This window comes from Portunus trituberculatus, chromosome 14 (assembly GCF_017591435.1).
Source record: "Portunus trituberculatus isolate SZX2019 chromosome 14, ASM1759143v1, whole genome shotgun sequence".
NCBI lineage: Eukaryota > Metazoa > Arthropoda > Malacostraca > Decapoda > Portunidae > Portunus > Portunus trituberculatus.
In genome coordinates this window covers 19999184-20016683 of record NC_059268.1, presented here as the reverse complement: position 1 = coordinate 20016683, position 17500 = coordinate 19999184, and the positions used below count along the sequence as shown (strand labels likewise).

General features: G+C 41.9%; 1 protein-coding gene across 5 annotated transcripts in view; it reads left to right on the top strand.

Annotated features, from left to right (window-relative positions):
• The window catches only part of LOC123503796 (dual 3',5'-cyclic-AMP and -GMP phosphodiesterase 11-like), a 142853-nt gene that overhangs the window by 16308 nt on the left and 109045 nt on the right, over window positions 1–17500 (top strand). For 4 of the 5 annotated variants that reach the window (XM_045253815.1, XM_045253806.1, XM_045253814.1 and 1 more), the window contains one exon: window positions 12058–12075. The exons of the other annotated variant lie outside the window; for it this stretch is intronic. The gene's annotated coding sequence lies outside the window, so the exon portion shown is untranslated. Of the gene's footprint in view, window positions 1–12057; window positions 12076–17500 lie in introns of those variants that run through there. 5 annotated transcript variants of the gene reach the window in all.

The window sequence follows — 17500 nt, the reverse complement described above, 5'->3', positions numbered from 1 at the left end:
CAACTGGAATAAAGAAAGATTAAAAAAAGAAATAAGAAAGGAAATTAAAAGGATAGAGAGGCAACACTCATATAGATCACATCCTTTAAGCCCTTCAGTACCATGACGCGTTTCCATATTCACTCTGGTTACTATTTGGTGACTTTATACAGCTTCAGAAACTTATGTGGGGGATTAGAATAGTGAAGACTGCTGCCATTAATCTTCTGACCTTAAACCCTTCTTAATGTTAATATAATCGTCTAATCATATCCAGATCTCAAAGTTAGAAATGCGTCTCAGTACAGAAGGATTTAAGCTGTCTCTTTCCTTGAACTGAGTGATAAACTGCCTACAACACTCATATACTACGCAACCACACACCTGAGTCACCTGTATGGACACAGTGAGGGAGGAGAGGCGAGGACAAACCTTCAAGGACACCACGACAGGCAGTAAAGATCGCTGTATCAACACAATCACTCACATTCCCTCTTCCTCTTCAGTGACGCGAGAAATTTAACCTGTAAACCACTGAGATGAATTAGTGTGTGTATTAGGGAAGCAGTGCATGGTGGCCAGGTTAGATTTAAGTGATGGAGGTCTGCTGTGTGTGTGTGTGTGTGTGTGTGTGTAGATAGAAGGTGAACAACCCTCGCCATGCCTCAGGGTCGCCCAAACGCCACAACTGCGCGCCACATGGCAAGCGCCCACTGTCTTTATCTTCATACTGATGTGGAGACGGTGATAGTGATGGTGGTGGAGGTTACTACTACTACTACTACTACTACTACTAATTAATGCGTGTGTGTTGGGCGAATTGGTGCAAGAGTAAGAGGTCTTTTGATTACTCTACTCTCTCTCTCTCTCTCTCTCTCTCTCTCTCTCTCTCTCTCTCTCTCTCTCTCTCTCTCTCTCTCTCTCTCTCTCTCTCTCTCTCTCTCTCTCTCTCTCTCTCTCTCTCTCTCTCCATAGAAAGCAACTCACTTCTTATCCTTTGCTTCTTTGATCCTCTGAATACTCCACCACCACCACCACCACCTCTGTTTTGTTTTGTTCTGACCCCGACATTCTTTTCTTCCTCTCAGTCTCTCTCTCTCCTCCTCCTCCTTCAGTTATTGCGACTTGCCTTCCCATCCTCCCCTTATACTCCTCGTCCTGGTGTTCTGTGAGGGCGTCTGTTGTACCGACACTTAATAATGAGGTGTTTAATGCACTCAGCACAGCATATTCAGGGCAGGGGAGCGTTGGGGGTCGGTGTTAGGGAAGAAGACTCAACTTAAGAGAGAGAGGTGAAGGTTAGACAAGGGCGGGGCGCTGACCACTGGTGGCGGGGAGGCTCTCGGGTGGAGGTGGAGGTGGAAGGAGCTCGGCAGTCGGAGAAAGGGGTAAAGAAAGAGATAAAAGAGAGAGGCAAAGGTCAGGTGAGGATATGATGCGGTGCTGGGAGGGAGAGAAAGGTGAACAGAAAGGAGTAAGGGAGAAAGGATGCGTGAGTGTGTGTGTGTGTGTGTGTGTGTGTGTGTGTGTGTGTGTGTGTGTGTGAGTGTAAAGATGAGGATGGGAGTGAGAGAAATGTGTAAGGAAAGAAGGAATAATTGTAAAAAGGATATGTTTGTGAAGGAGGAGGTAGAAAAATGAGAGAGGAAGGATGGAAGCAAGAGGAATGTGTAAGGAAAGAAGGAATGAAGGTGTAAGCATGAAAATATGAGGAAACAAGTAGAGAGGGAGTAGAGAGAATGGTAATAAGAAAGAAGGAAGGAAGAAAAGGGAAGAAAAAGAAAATGTGAAGGTAAAGTAAAAGCCACGATAGAAATAGGAGATAAAAAATTAATAAATCACAGAAATGAAACGAAAATAGACGAAAAAAATCAAAGAAGAGAAATAAAAGAGAATCAGAAGCAAAGAGAAGAAAGAAAACATTTAAGAAAACACACCTAATCATCTCAGTGACTTTTAGACCCAGTGGTGAGAGAGCAGAGCGTTTTTGTTCACATAAAGACTCACACAATGGCTAACTACCTCTATGACACTCAAACAACCCTTAACCCCTTCAGTACTGAGACGTATTTTTTACCTTAAGATTTGTGCACGATTAGACCATTTTATTGACATTATGGAGGTCAGAAGATTAAATGTCCACAGTCTTCACTATTTTTAATCCCACACATAAGTTTCTGAAGCTGTATAAAATCACCAAATAGTAAGCAGAATGAATAGGTAAACGCGACATGGTACTGAAAGGGATTAAGGATCTTTTTCACGGTTCTAGTGGCGGATGAACGAGATTTCTGTACTATTAATAAGAGAAACACTCGTGAGAACCTGATCAGTCATCTCCGCGGCGTCTTAAAATAGTCGCGGTGAGAGAACAAAAGGGTTTCTGAGTGCGAGCGTTAGACTGCTTGGCTACTGCGCAGAGGAGAGCTTGAGAAAAGATACAAGGAAGAGAGGAGTGAGGGGACGCTTTGTTGAGGCTGTGGAAGGGCGGTGTGTGAGGGTCGAGAGCGGGTAGTGTATGAGGGAGGTGTTTGTGTGCTATGTTCCGTCGACGCCTCCTTCAGATAGGTCAGGGACGCTTTTCTTGCATCACCTTCAGCTTATTGCCAAGACACAGACTCGTATTCAATAACTCCTTCCCCATCTCACTACGATAGTTTTCCAAGACCATAGAGACAATTAGCATGGTTTTCAAGACAGTTTCTCTTTTTAATACCCTAGAAATCTTGCCAATCTACCACCAGAACCGTAAAAAATACTCTTAAACACACGAGTATCTTCAACTGGAGTCTTTGAAAGCAGTGATGGTGAGAGAGCAAAGCGTCTCAGAATACTGGTCATAAGTAATAAGTAGCAGGATAGAAATAGGAGTTAAAGAAATGAACAAAACACAGAAATGAAACGAAAACAGAAGAAAGACTCGTAGAAGAGAAATAAAAGAGAATCAGAAGCAAAGAGAAGATTACCACTTTTGTAATATACTCCCATTGCAATGTATACTACTACTACTACTACTACTACTACTACTACTACTACTACTACTACTACTACCACCACCACCACTACTACAGAATATAGGCCTGTAGCTTGCATTTTGAAACACTTTTATATAGGCTGCATCTCCACCACATTCCAAAGGCTCTAGTTGTCATTATATTTGTGTTTCTAATGGTGGTTTTATGGTTCTAGTGACAGATTATCAATATTTTTACTCTATTAACCCCTTCGGTACCAGGACACGTTTCCATATTCATTCTGCTTACTATTTGATGATTTTATACAGCTTCACAAACTTACGTGGGATTGAAACAGTGAAGACGGTGGCCATTAATCTTTTGACCTCCATAGACCCTTCCTAATGTAAATCAAATCGTCTAATCACACTCAAAACTCAAGGTACAAATGCGTCCTAACACTGAAAACACTTGAAAACTCAGCCACTTACTTTCAACAGACTCAAATTAAAATGATGCTAGTTTCAAAGCTTTCACCTACACAAGTACTTCACTTACTAGACTAACACCGAACCCACGTATAGAGTTGCTAAGAGACAGAAGTAACACAACTAGACTCACGTAAGGTGCCAAGATGCTAAAGTTTACCCACGAACAGTTGCTAAGGTAGAGAAATAACGTTACTATCAGCCACTGTGTTCGTGACCTTCCAGCGAGCAATGTCACACAGGAATAGAGAAACACCACAGGTACTTCTCTCCTCGCTGCTCCCCCACACCGTCACACCCTCAGACTCCACGCGTTTCCTCCCTATTCAGCTCTGTTTCTCAATCCTCTGATGTCACATGGAGAGACGGGGGAGACGGGGAGACGGGGAGGTAAGAGAGTAGGTAGAGAATGGGTATATATGTGGGTAGACGAAGGAAGGAAGTGAGAAAGATGAAGAGTGGATAAGGAATGAGAGAAGGAGAGGAAGGGAGTGAGAGAAAGACATTGTTATATGAATAGGTAGAGAGAGAGAGAGAGAGGGGGGGAGAATCTGCTAAGGAAAAAGAGCGAGAAGAGAAAACAGATGTCAGTAGCTTATGTCGTGAAGATGAAGAGGAAGACGATGAATAAGAGGAGGAGGAGGAGGAGGAGGAGGAGACCGTTCGTTCAGAGGTCGCAATTCGTGGAAGACTGAAGAATTTGTTTATATCACCCAAATCTCCACTACCCTCCATCCTGTCAGCTCCCCGGCTATTCAGAGCAACCCTAGCTTTGATAACCTCATATATACCCACAATTCACTGCTTTACCTTCTCTGGGGCAATTTACAACGCTACCTCACCGTTACTCTATTTGACAAAGGGTCTCATGATGTATCAGAGAGAGGGAGAGAGAGAGGGAGAGTCACTAATTGTCTTCTCTTGGGCGAGGACACTTCAGCGACCTTGGGGGTTGTGAAAGAAGGGATCCGTTATCTGTGCTTGAGCTGTCTTGTCGATTCTGTTCACTTCACAAAAAAGGAAAAAGAAAAAGAAAAGCTTATATTTGATTTGTTTTTCGTGTGTGTGTGTGTGTGTGTGTGTGTGTGTGTGTGTGTGTGTTCCAGTTTCTGTGGATATTGCTGTTTCTATCACTTTTTCCTCCTCGTTTACGTATAAGGCTATAAATATTTACTTAACCTTATCTCTCTCTCTCTCTCTCTCTCTCTCTCTCTCTCTCTCTCTCTCTCTCTCTCTCTCTCTCTCTCTCTCTCTCTCTCTCTCTCTCTCTCTCTCTCTCTCTCTCTCTCTCTCTCTCTCTCTCTCTCTCTCTCTCTCTCTCTCTCACTCTCTCTCTCTCTCTCACACACACACACACACACACACACACACACACACACACACACACACACACACACACACACACACACACACACACACACACACACACACACACACACACACACACACACACACACACACACAGCACACAAGTTAACGTCACGCAAATCACAACAGTACTGGACATTCCCACACTTAATTAACCCCTTCAGTACCAGGACACGTTTTCATATTCTTTCTGGTTACTATTTGGTCTTTTTATACAGCTTCAGAAACTTATGTGGGGGATTGAAATAGTGAAGACTCTGGCCATTAATCTTCTGACCTCCATAGTCCATTCCTAATGTCAATAAAATCGTCTAATCGTACTCAAACTTAGTTACTGAAGGGGTTAATCGTACTTGGAAAAATCTTCTGACCTCCATAGTCCCTTCCTAATGTCAGTAAAATTGTCTAATCGTAGCCAAACTTAAGGTACGGAAGGAGTTAACTGTACCTGGAAAATTCTTGTGACCTCCATAGTCTTAATGTCAGAAAAATCGTCTAATCGTACTCAAACTTTGGGTACTTGGAAAAATCTTGTGACCTCCACAGACTCTTCCTAATGTTAGCAAAATCGTCTAATCGTAGCCAAACTTAAGTTACTGAAGGAGTTAATCGTACTTGGAAAACACGACCCGTTTAAAACCCGGCAAGTGTTAAAACATTCAAGTGACATTCAGAATAATAAGTGATCTTGGCAATTCATCACAAACAAGAAAGGAAGATAAAAGTCATCACACAAAAAACGAACGTAAATAAATCATACATATATAACAGCCATTAATCACTTTTCGTTCCCTCACAAAGACATGATTAAAGTATCTATTTATTAACCCACTTTTAAACACTGAGGGCAATTTCGTGGGTAGTTTTTTTTTTTTTTATATGCGAACTGTGACACGCGTTTATATCACAAGGAAGTGTCAGGAGAGATTCTTTTTTTTCCTCTATTTGTTTTTGTAGATTAATCGTCACTGTCTCTTCTCTGTCTGTATCATCCGTCACGCTAAAAACTCCTGTTCTCTACACACTGCTGGGTTTCCTTATTCTTACCTTCAGTCTTATCTTTCTCTCCCTCTCTTCCTCCAGCAACCTATCCTTCACGCTTATTATATATGTTCTCCTCTTTCGATAGTCATATTTTTCTCTCTTCTCTCCTCTACACACTGCTATGTTTCCTCAGTTTTACCTCCAGTCTTGTCTTTCTTTCCCTCTCTTCCTCCAGCTGTTCACATTTATTATCTCTTCTGTATAGATGGCCACATTTTTATCTCTTCTCTCTTCTCTCCTCTTCACACTGGTATGTTTCTCAGTCTTCTTGTCTTATCTTTCTTTCCTTTTCTTCTTTCAGCAACTATTCTTCACGTTTATTATCTCTTCTGTATAGATGGCCACTTTTTTTTTTATCTCATCTCTCTTCTCTCCTCTTCACACTACTAAGCTTCTCAGTCTTACTTCTAGTCTTATCTTTCTTTCCTTTTCCTTCTTTCAGCTATTCACGTTTGTTATCTCTCTTCTCTGCACATAGCCACACTACCTGTCTCGCTTCCTTACCTTTGTCCTCCATCCAGAAAACAGTTAACGAGATAATATGCGAATTGATTACTGACACAAATATCTTTCTTAATAAACCAACACTCATTACTCTTGCTGTAATGAAAAGCGATGCGTTTTTAGCCCCTTCAGTACCATGGCGCGTTTCCATATTCATTCTACTTACTATTTGGTGATTTTATGCAGCTTTAGAACTTATGGAGGGGAGTTAAACTAGTGAAGACTGTGGCCATTAATCTTCTGACCTCCATAGATGCTTCCTAGTGTCAATAAAATGGTCTAAAAGTATACAAATCTCAAGGTAACAATGTGTCCCAGTACTGAAGTGATTAAGAAAAGATTTTACTAGTCCATGACACACAACGGTACACATTCCCATCCTGCCCCGAGAGAGGAAGACCCCCATTAGTGTGATGATATAGTGGTGGTGGTGATGGTGGTGGTGGTGGTTTCTCCGTTGGCACTACACTCTCATTGCAAGTCATTGAGCTGCTTCCTGGCTGTCATCTCGCCTCACTAGTGTTTTGATTCACGTCTCTGTTCTGTCCTTTGTCCCTCGCTGGCTGTCCCTCGCTCTAGAAGTAACCGTATTTTCATTGCTACCACGAGAGAGAGAGAGAGAGAGAGAGAGAGAGAGAGAGAGAGAGAGAAAAAAAAATATAAAAGAAAAAGACATGTTGGACAGTTAGCTTCCCTGTGTGTGTGTGTGTGTGTGTGTGTGTGTGTGTGTGTCGTGCGGTGAGACAGCCAGCTACCTATATCACTGTAAAACTGAGGCTACACGATCAATATTATTACGCAGTATTCCGTACTGTACAGTGTTATTGACAGTGAAAGGGAGATAATGAAGAGGTGTGCAGGGGAAGCGAATATTGCACAATTAAAATGATTCAATGCATTGCGCAACAGTACTGATCGTGTAGGCTCAGCTCAAGGTGCAAGTGTCACGATAATACCCCGGTAATGCAGCTCACGTACTTCAAACAACTCACTGGTCACACTTCCTCTGTCAACTTCGCCAGTAGCCAGACGCCCTTAAGCAGACACACAGCCCCTCGGAGCAGGCACACGGCAATGCAGGTTCCTAAGATGCCACATGTGTAATCTTAATCCCTTCAGGAAGCGTTTTCATAGTCACTCTGGTTACTATTTGGTGATTTTATACAGCTTCAGAAACTTATGTGGCAATTAAAAAACCCATATTACTGTAACTAGGTTCTTTTAAAAGAGTCTTTCTTCAGTTAACAATATAAAAATCATATTAATTTGACTCTATAACCATAAAAATACCTTAAAAACCCATCTTACTGCAAGTAGAGCGTTTCTCCAGTTAAGTATATAAAAATCATGTCACTCTGCCTCTAGAACCGTAAACACACCTGAAAAAACTCGCTCGATGTAGATAAAACCTTTTGTAATAGTGGAGGTGAGGCACAGAAGTGTTTGAGAAATACGAGGCTGAGAGGTGGCGCCGCTGTCTGCCTCCCGCTCCCTCCAGTCGCCGCCGCCGCCCTCCGCCCTCACGTAAGGCCCAAGTGAAGGAGGATATGAGTAATCCTTTGATCGTCCGAGGATGGGGAGACTGATAGCGACGCGTCATGACCCAAGGCACGTTGTCATCACCCACGCTGCCTTATTTGGTGGTTCACGGCTTCATTTCGCCTCGTTGCCTCCTCCTCCTCCTCCTCCTCCTCCTCCTCCTCCTCCTCCTCCTCCTCTTACTCTTCCTGTTCTTACTCTTGTTCTTGTTCTTGTTCATATTCTTCTTGTTTTTGTTGTTGTTGTTGTTGTTGTTGTTGTTCTGCTTCTGCTTCTGCTTCTGCTTCTTTTTATGTTTCTTCTTCTTCTTCTTCTTCTTCTTCTTCTTCTTCTTCTTCCTCCTGTTGTTGTTGTTGTTGTTCCTGTTGTTCTTCCTCCTCCTCCTCCTCCTCCTCCTCCTCCTCCTCCTCCTCCTCCTCCTCCTCCTTCCCGCGTCACGGTTCGACGAAGCGTGATATTGCTTGCTAGACTATTGACAGAATAATATCAGACGAACCTCACGTTTATTACAAGTTTGAAGCAAGTTTTTGTCAGTGAAGATCGGTTGGGGTAGATTCTCTCTCTCTCTCTCTCTCTCTCTCTCTCTCTCTCTCTCTCTCTCTCTCTCTCTCTCTCTCTCTCTCTCTCTCTGTTGGTTCGTAAGAGTCGACACTACTCGACCACCACCATCACCACCATGACTTTCCTCTTGTGAATATTGCAGTGTAGAAAGCAAATAAGTGAATAAAAGCTGTGAAATATCGACACAAAGGAAGAAATGAAGGAACGAGAAGAAAGGAGGAGCCGTGAGAGGGAAGAAAGAGAATGAATGAAAGAAGACTGGAAAAAAAAGGAGATAAGGAAGGAAGGAAGGAAGGAAGAAAACCATGCGTGCTTTGGGGTCCGAGGGGTCTCCAAGCGCACGGGTTCGAATCCTGTCCACGGTCCGAGTGTAGGTTGGGCTTCCTCACTCGGGACAAGGGTTTCCTAGCGGGTGGGCTTTGAGATAGGAGGTACCACGAAAAGTATGCCCTTTAGCCCAGAAATTCCCGTGAAAAGCCCACGTGGTATAAATAAATAAAAAAATAAAGAGATTAGGTAAGGGAGGAAGGAAGGAAAGAAGGAAGGAGATAGGCACATTGATTTATCAGAGAGAGAGGGAGAGGGAGAGGAGAGGTTATAATCGTGGGAGGGACTCATTAGGATTCACTCTACAGGATGTTACTACCGTTGCTCCTGTCCTATAGTGTTAGTAGTCACCGCAACACCTCACAACACACTGACGTCACTCCACACGTTGCCAAAGGAGAGGTTTATAGTAGTAGTAGAGGCGTGGCGTGCCCTGAACCAACCAGCTCCTAACCCCTTCACTACTACTACTACTACTACTACTACTACTACTACTACTACTACTAAGTTAATTTAAGTTAGACAAAGTTAGGATAGATTTGGTAAGGGTAGATTAGAACTGTTTAATTGGATAAGGTAGGGTTAGATTAAGGTAGGTTAGGTTAGGTAAAGCTAGGATAAGTTGCGTTAGGTTAGGTTAGGTTAGACTAAGCTATGAAAAATTAGCTTAGGGTAGGTTACGAGTAGAACAGAATTGGATTAGGTTGGATTAGAATATCAAGGTAATTTAGCGTAAGATATACATTTTAAGCCAGGTCAGATGAATGGAGTGAGGCTGATAACAATAAAGACCGCGAGGAAAACAATGCTGGTGTGGCAGTGGTACTCAGAAAGATGGTGGCGCTTCTGACCTCACTAAAGTACGTCGCCTGAGTTGGGTACCTGTGTTTTGCGTGTCGGAGGTCGCCCAGGTGAAGGATTGGTTGTGGCCGTTGCTAACCAGGAGGCGGTGGCGACGGTGGCAGTGATAGCGTGTTGATGGGAAGTTCACAGAAGTTGATAGGAGTTTGCGATAAAGATATGGGATGTTCGTGGTAATAGTGATGAGCAAAGGCACAAATTGTCTTTTTTTTTTTCTTCTTTTAACCCCTTAAATACCATGACGCGTTTCCATAGTCATTCTGCTTACTATTTGGTGATTTTATACAGCTTCAGAAACTTTTGTGGGGGATTAAAATAGTAAAGACTTTGTCCATTAATCTTCTGACCTCCATAGACCCTTCGTAATAATAAAATCGTCTAATCATACCCAAAACTCATGGTAGAAATGCGACCCAGTACTGAAGCTGTTGATAACGTGTACAGCGTGTTAATCTGTCACTAGAACCGCAAAAAGAGACTTAAAAGACCTCGTGTATGGCATTTAATATTAGAACTTTTAGAAAATAGTGTATGTGCGCCTCAGAAATGTTTTAGAATACGGACCTCTCTCTCTCTCTCTCTCTCTCTCTCTCTCTCTCTCTCTCTCTCTCTCTCTCTCTCTCTCTCACACACACACACACACAGCACTACCATAGCTATCCAAATCATTCAGTCGCCATCCTTGAAGCAGCCTGATAAGATTACACACTACCCTGGATGATAGACCCCTACCAGACTCCACCAGGCCCCACCAGGCACCCCACTAGTTAACCAACCAACGAGACCGCCCTCACTTCCTCACCGCCACTGCCCGGCCCTGCAAGCTATCACTATCATTGGCCCTATCTCCTTATCTTGCGCGGGCATAAACAATTGGAAAAAATGATGAATGCTAGAGTTGTGCCACGTGTAGAAGGAGGAGGAGGAGGAGGAGGACGAGAAGGAAGAGATGGAGAATGGAAGGAATAATAGAGATAGAGATAGAGAGATGTACAATACGCATGGGGAAGTCCAGGAAAAGAGTACGTAGGGGAAGAGGAGTAAGTTAGACATTTCTTAATCCTTCTCTTCTATATATAGCGAACTAGGATCAGGAGGACTCGTGGTTATAGAATACCTGGGTCATTGTGCTCTTCTGACGTCATCCCAGTGTGTGTGTGTGTGTGTGTGTGTGTGTGTGTGTGTGTGTGTGTGTGTGTGTGTGTGTGTGTGAGAGAGAGAGAGAGGGGGGGACAGTGTATAATAAGCGTCATTGAAGAAATAAGACATTATGTAACTATTCTGTATTGTGTCGTGTGTGTGTGTGTGTGTGTGTGTGTGTGTGTGTGTGTGTGTCTTTATTTATCTGTAAGTCTGTGAATGTATCTCCTTTGTCCAATCTCTCTCTCTCTCTCTCTCTCTCTCTCTCTCTCTCTCTCTCTCTCTCTCTGTGGCTCACCTGTGTTCCTCTTGGTGCAGGTAAGACTCGTGCGGTGGCCTCGTGCTCACTCCCTCCCCCCCCAACCATTGCATCATCGCCTCCTTACATCCGGGCTTGTGAGTAAGATTATATTGCCTCCTCTCTCTCTCTCTCTCTCTCTCTCTCTCTCTCTCTCTCTCTCTCTCTCTCTCTCTCTCTCTCTCTCTCTCTCTCTCTCTCTCTCTCTTCTTGTTTCTTTGTTTCTTTGTTTCTGTCTGTCTTTCTTCCTTTTGTGTTTTTTTTTTCTTCTTATGTTTGGTTGGATTTAATCTTTCCTTGTTCTGTTTTCTTCTTCTTTTTTTTTCTTTTTTCTTTTTGTTCTTGTTCTTTTCAGTTGTTTTTGTTGTTGTTATTGTTTCTTTTTCTTTTCTTCATCTTCTTTCTTCTTCTTCTTCTTCTTCTTCTTCTTCTTCTTCTTCCATGCAATGATCCAAAGGTTTCGTTATCCTTTTATAATCTTCTCTCCTCCTCCTCCTCCTCCTCCACCTCGATTTGCTCTCTCTCTCTCTCTCTCTCTCTCTCTCTCTCTCTCTCTCTCTCTCTCTCTCTCTCTCTCTCTCTCTCTCTCTCTCTCTCTCTCTCTCTCTCTCTCTCTCTCTCTCTCTCTCTCTCTCTCTCTCTCTTTTCTTCTTTATATTTTTACACCTTTATATTTTTCAATATGTATTTTTTTTCATTTATTTTATGCACTTTATACAAATACTTCAAATACTTACTACTAACACCATTATCACCACCATTATCTTTACTACAACTACTATTATTACTTTACTCTCATCACCATTATTATTTTCACTATTATTTTTTTTGTATCATCTTCACTGTTTTTATCACTATTATTATCTCTATCTACTACAACTGCTATTATTACTTTATACCCATTAACATTATTATTTTCTCTATTATTATTTTTTTGTTTGACCTTTACTGTTCCTCTTCCTGTCAATATTATCACCTCTCTTCTGGTTGTCAGGATTCAAGACCAGGCGTGGTAAGTAACAGTGACAGTGACAGTACAGTGACTACCCACCGCTTTTCCTTCCCTCCTCCTCCTCCTCCTCCTCCTCCTTCAGAAGATGCAGTTTTGGAATCGCAGGTAAGTGTCAATGCATTTACTTTTAACCCCTTCAGTACCATGACGCGTTTCCATATTCACTCTGCTTACTATTTGGTGATTTCATACAGCTTCAGAAACTCATGTGAGGGATTAAAATAGTGAAGACTCTGGCCATTAATCTTCTGCCCTCCATAAAGCCTTCAAAATGTCAATAAAATGGTCTAATCATACACAGATCTCAAGGTTATAATGTGTCCCAGTACTGAAGGGGTTAATTATAAGCTACACTCTACTTTACTTGCATTGAGTTTGTGGGAAGTTGTGTTTCTTGATGTTATAATGTAGGTCTTAGATTCTGTCCAATCCGTTACCTACCCACTCCTCTCTCTCACTTTTCTCTCACTCTCTCTCGGATTTTCTCCCTCTCCCACCCTTCTTTCACTTCTCCTCATCACTTTCTCTCCCTCCTAGTCTTTCTCCTGTTAATGTGAAGGTTTTCCTGCTTTGTAATACTTCGAAGCTTTAAATTTGCTTGATATTATAAGGTGGTTTATATTTTTTTACCTGTATGTCGATGGTTAGGTCAAATTTTTCGAGGATTTGTGTTTGCCTGATGTTTTAAGGTAAGTACGCGTTGGTGTAATGATTTTCCTGCTTTGTGATACTTCGAGGGATTGAATTTGCTGGATATTATAAGGTGGATACTAATTTTTTATCTGTATGTCGATGGTTAGGTCAATTCTTCGAGAGTTTGTGTTATAAGGTAAGTACGTGTTGGTGTTAAGGTTTTCGTGCTTTGTGATACTTTGAGGGTTTGTATTTACTTGATATTATAAGGTGGATGCTATTTTTTTTTTTTTCACCCGTGTGTCGGTGGTTAGGTCAAATTTTCGAGGGTTTGGGTAATAAGGTAGGTACGCGTTGATGTGAAGGTGGATGCTGGTTTTTTTTTTTTTTCACCCATATGTCGCTGCGTTGGTTTAAAATTCACCTTCGTACTTCACTTAAGAGGAAGCGTTTCACTTAAAGACGTTTTTTTTTTTTTTTTCTCTCCCTTTTTTTTCTAGGACCTGTAAGGGGACTGGCAACTTAGTGGGCCTTTCCTATTTTTTTTTTTTTCGTTTTATGTTGCCCCTGGCCAGCTTTCCCCTCTTACATAGAAAAGTTACTCCATCAACAGACTCCTGGTTTGTATACTAGTTCCCGAAGACTGCCCTTGGCTCGAATCCCACGCAGGAAACGCCTTTTTTCCCTCCTGACGGTTGAGAGAGCTGGGGTAACTCGGAGGTATCTTGCCCTTGTCTCCCGGATCTTGCTCCCTTGTCCCCTTCAGTCTTAAGCCCTTCAGTAGTGCAATACCTTTTTACCTTGAGATTTGTGTACGATTAAACCATTTTATTGACATTAGGAAGGGTCTATGATGGCCAGAAGATTAATGGCCACAGTCTTCACTATTTTAGTCCCTCCACATGAGTTTCTGAAGCTGTATAAAATCACTGAATAGTAAGCAGAGTGAATATGGTAAAGCGCCATGGTGCTGAAGGGATTAAGGATCAAGGATACAAGGGCGGCGTTACTACTAGCCATCTCCCTCTCTATTTTCCTCGTTTTTATTCATAAATTACTCGTTTGGTATGCGCCAGTGCTGTTTCCAATTACGTTTGTGTAGTAAGGAAAGTAAGGCAAAGATTTTTTTTTATGTATGTTTTTGTGTTCGTTTAAAGTCAGATTTGTATTGTAGCTTCTAAAATGTTTCTTGTATCTCCTTTCCTGATCTGTGTTCTTCAGTGGTTTTAATTCCAGTGCTGTTCTTAAACCCCTTCAGTACCATGACGCGTTTCCATATTCATTCTGCTTACTATCTGGTGACTTTATACAGCTTCAGAAACTTATGTGTGGGATTAAAATAGTAAAGACTGGCCATTAATCATCTGACCTCCATAGACCCTTCAAATGTCAAAAAATCGTCTAATCACACCCAAAAACTCATGGTAAAAATGGGTCCCAGAACTGAAGAGGTTAAAATTTATGTGCTGTTAGTAGTGTAAGTTTGAAATCCTTGCCTTTATTGTATTCTATATCACGTGTGGCGAAAGCAGTACTCAAAACTCTTCTTCCTATACGCAAAAAACCCTATTGAATTTTTTTACCCTTGTGTGTGAAGTCAGTGTTTGAGAACCGCACATGTAGGTCTGACGGCTTCTCACACCTTCTCTTACTTTATTATGCTTTGGAATATGAACCAAGAGTCTTAAGCGCTGGGTAGACATGTACGCAGTCACGCCTCTCCACTGCGTATCTCTCTGTGTCTCCGGGAATTTCTGATGCAAAGTCATGGTGTAACGAGATAAGAGTGACAACATCGCTGCACCCGAGGCGGTAAACATCCTCTCTTATTATAGGAGAAAACAACAACATCCCCTCTTGCCTCTCCCTCTCACACTGCAGAGAAAGAGAGAGAGAGAGAGAGAGAGAGAGAGAGAGAGAGAGAGAGAGAGAGAGATATTGACTTACTTATACTTTTATTTATGTGCGTGTGTGCGTGCGTGCGTGCGTGCTTGCTTGTTGCCTCACGTACAAACATACAAAGTAATCCCGTTGATCACACACACACACACACACACACACACACACACACACACACACACACACACACACACACACACACACACACACACAGAAGAAAAAATAATATCAAGCGAACATAGTAAGATAAATTAAAAACGGGACACACACACACACACACACACACACACACACACACACACACACACACACACACACACACACACACACACACATGTTTATCTTAAGCAATCATCACAACACTGAGCTGCATAGACAAGGTACACCACCACCACCACCACCACCACCGTCACAAAGCCAATGAGACCTCAGTGAACGCGGAACTGGTGACGTCACGGCCTCCCCTCCCTATGTGTGACGCCATCGATCCGGGAAGAATTGGCACACACACACACACACACACACACACACACACACACACACACACACACAGGGACATGGATACTCGTGACATTATTGTTAATTCCTTCTTCCCATGACGTCATTCGGAGTTCCCTCTTTCCGTCGGCTTTTGTTCATTAACAGTTTTATTGACTTTTTTTTTTTAAGAGGCCAGAGTTGATTAAGTTCCGTCAGCTTTTTTTTTTTCTTATTTTTCATCAGAATCACGTATTCTGGAAATTCACGTTTTTTTTTTTTTTTTTCAAGGGCTACATTGTTGATTCATTTGATACGGTCTGTTTTTTCTCCATTATGTCGAAAGAGTTAAAAAATTGTCATGTAATCTGGAGGTTCACGTCTCTTAGGACCTTTTAATACTAGGACGCATTTTACCTGAGATTTGTGTACGATTAGACCATATTATTGACATTAGGAAAGGTCTATGGAGGTGAGAAGATAAATAGCCACAGTCTTCACTATTTTAATCCCCACATAAGTTTCTGAAGCTGTATAAAACCATCATAGAGTAAGCAGAATGAATGTAGAAACGCGTCATAGTACACAAGGGGGTTAATCGTGTGGGATGTAGGGTATCAGTACATAGTGGCTGAATTATTTATATGAGGGTGTGGCAGAGAAGCATCGAATGAGGTTGTAGTATAAAGGAATGCCACGACACTTACCGCTATCTTATCCATCCATTTCCTTACCGCGTGTGTATCTTATCCATTCCCGCATTGTCTGCCTGAGTCGACCGCTACGTCACTGCCTTGCCAGTAACTAATGCGGAGAAAGGTAAAGGAAGGAAGGAAGGAAGGATGAGAGATTGACATGAATTGAACAACCTCTACGTGATTGCTTGCTGATAACTAGTGTGAAGGAAGGAAGAGAGGTTGACATGAATAGAACAACCGCTGCGTCAGTCTTGCCAGTAACTAATGCGAAGGAGTGAAGAAAAGAAAGGAAGGAAGAAAAATAGGATGAGATCAATGGAACAATCACTGCTTTCCAATAACCCTAGTTTGTTTAAAGTGGATCCTGGGTCTCCTTTTGAATGGTGTCCCAGGGAATGCGTGGTTGTCAGATCTTGAGGAAAACCGTGAGCTATCCCTGTAATAAGTGCGTTGATCAGCAGAAAACAAGTATTATTCACATCAAATCAATGACGTTATCAGTAAGCTACAGTACATTTTAAATCCAGGAGCCATTTTAAAGTAGACAGACTTTAGTGCGGAGTCAAAAGATTAATGGCCAGAGGTTTCACTATTTCAATCCCAGCATATGTTTCTGAAGCTGCGTGAAATTCCCAAACAGTAACTAGAATGGAGATAAAAAACGCGTCCTGGTACTGAAGGGATTAAATGGTACTCATTATGCTACGAGTAATGAAAATAATGTATGTAGGGAAGAGGGCCAACCAAAGTAAAAAAAAAAAAAAAGAAAAGATTTAAAAAAGTCCCATTTGAGTGTTGTCTCTCTTGCTAGTGAGAAGGTTCAGCAGGGAATGAGTATGAATCAGTCACGGTGCATAGGGATGACGTGGCATTGTACCCTCTTTTTAAGGCTACTCGTATTAGGTTACTTATCCCAGCTGTGTTGTGAGGCAGGGTAGCACTATGCCCGTATTTAGAAACGCCCAGCTCTCTCACCACGACTGTTTTCAAGAGCCACGGAGATGATTAGCCAGGTTTTACAAGAGTGCTTCCCGTGACTGTAGGATTCTCGTTAATCAATCACTAGAATCGTAAAAAATTCTCTTAGAAATAGCGAATAATGTCAAGTACAGTCTTTTGAGAATAGTGGAGGTGAGTATACGACCCACAGTTCTTTCTATTTCACTAGTATACGTAGCTAAACAATCCTTCAGAAACGTTTTGCTCTCTCACCACTATCTTCAAGGGCCACAGACATGATTAGCGGGTTTTCAAAAGTGGTTCTCCAATTAATAATGAAAAATCTTGTCACTCTGCCTCTAAAACCGTAAAAAAACACCATAAAAAATCCTTATTACTTCAACTAGAGCCTTTTAAAAGAGTCTCCAGTTAATAATGTAGAAATCTTGTCACTCTGCCTCTAGAACGGCAAAAACACTTTAAAAATCTCGTGTAAATTTAAATAAAGCCTTTTGAAATAGTGGAGATGAGGCACAGAGGTGTTTGAGAATACGAAGTATGAGACACCAATTAGCCCATGTGTTTCATAGACTCGTATTTTCAAACACTTCTGTCTGTCCTTCACCTCCACTATTCCAAAAGGCTTTATTTAAGTTTACACGAGTTTTTAAGGTGTTTTTATGGATCTAGAGACAGAATGATAAGATTCCAGTATTATTAACGGGACAAATACTCTTGAAAACCTCGCTAATCATCTCTGTGGTCTTGGAAAATAGTGA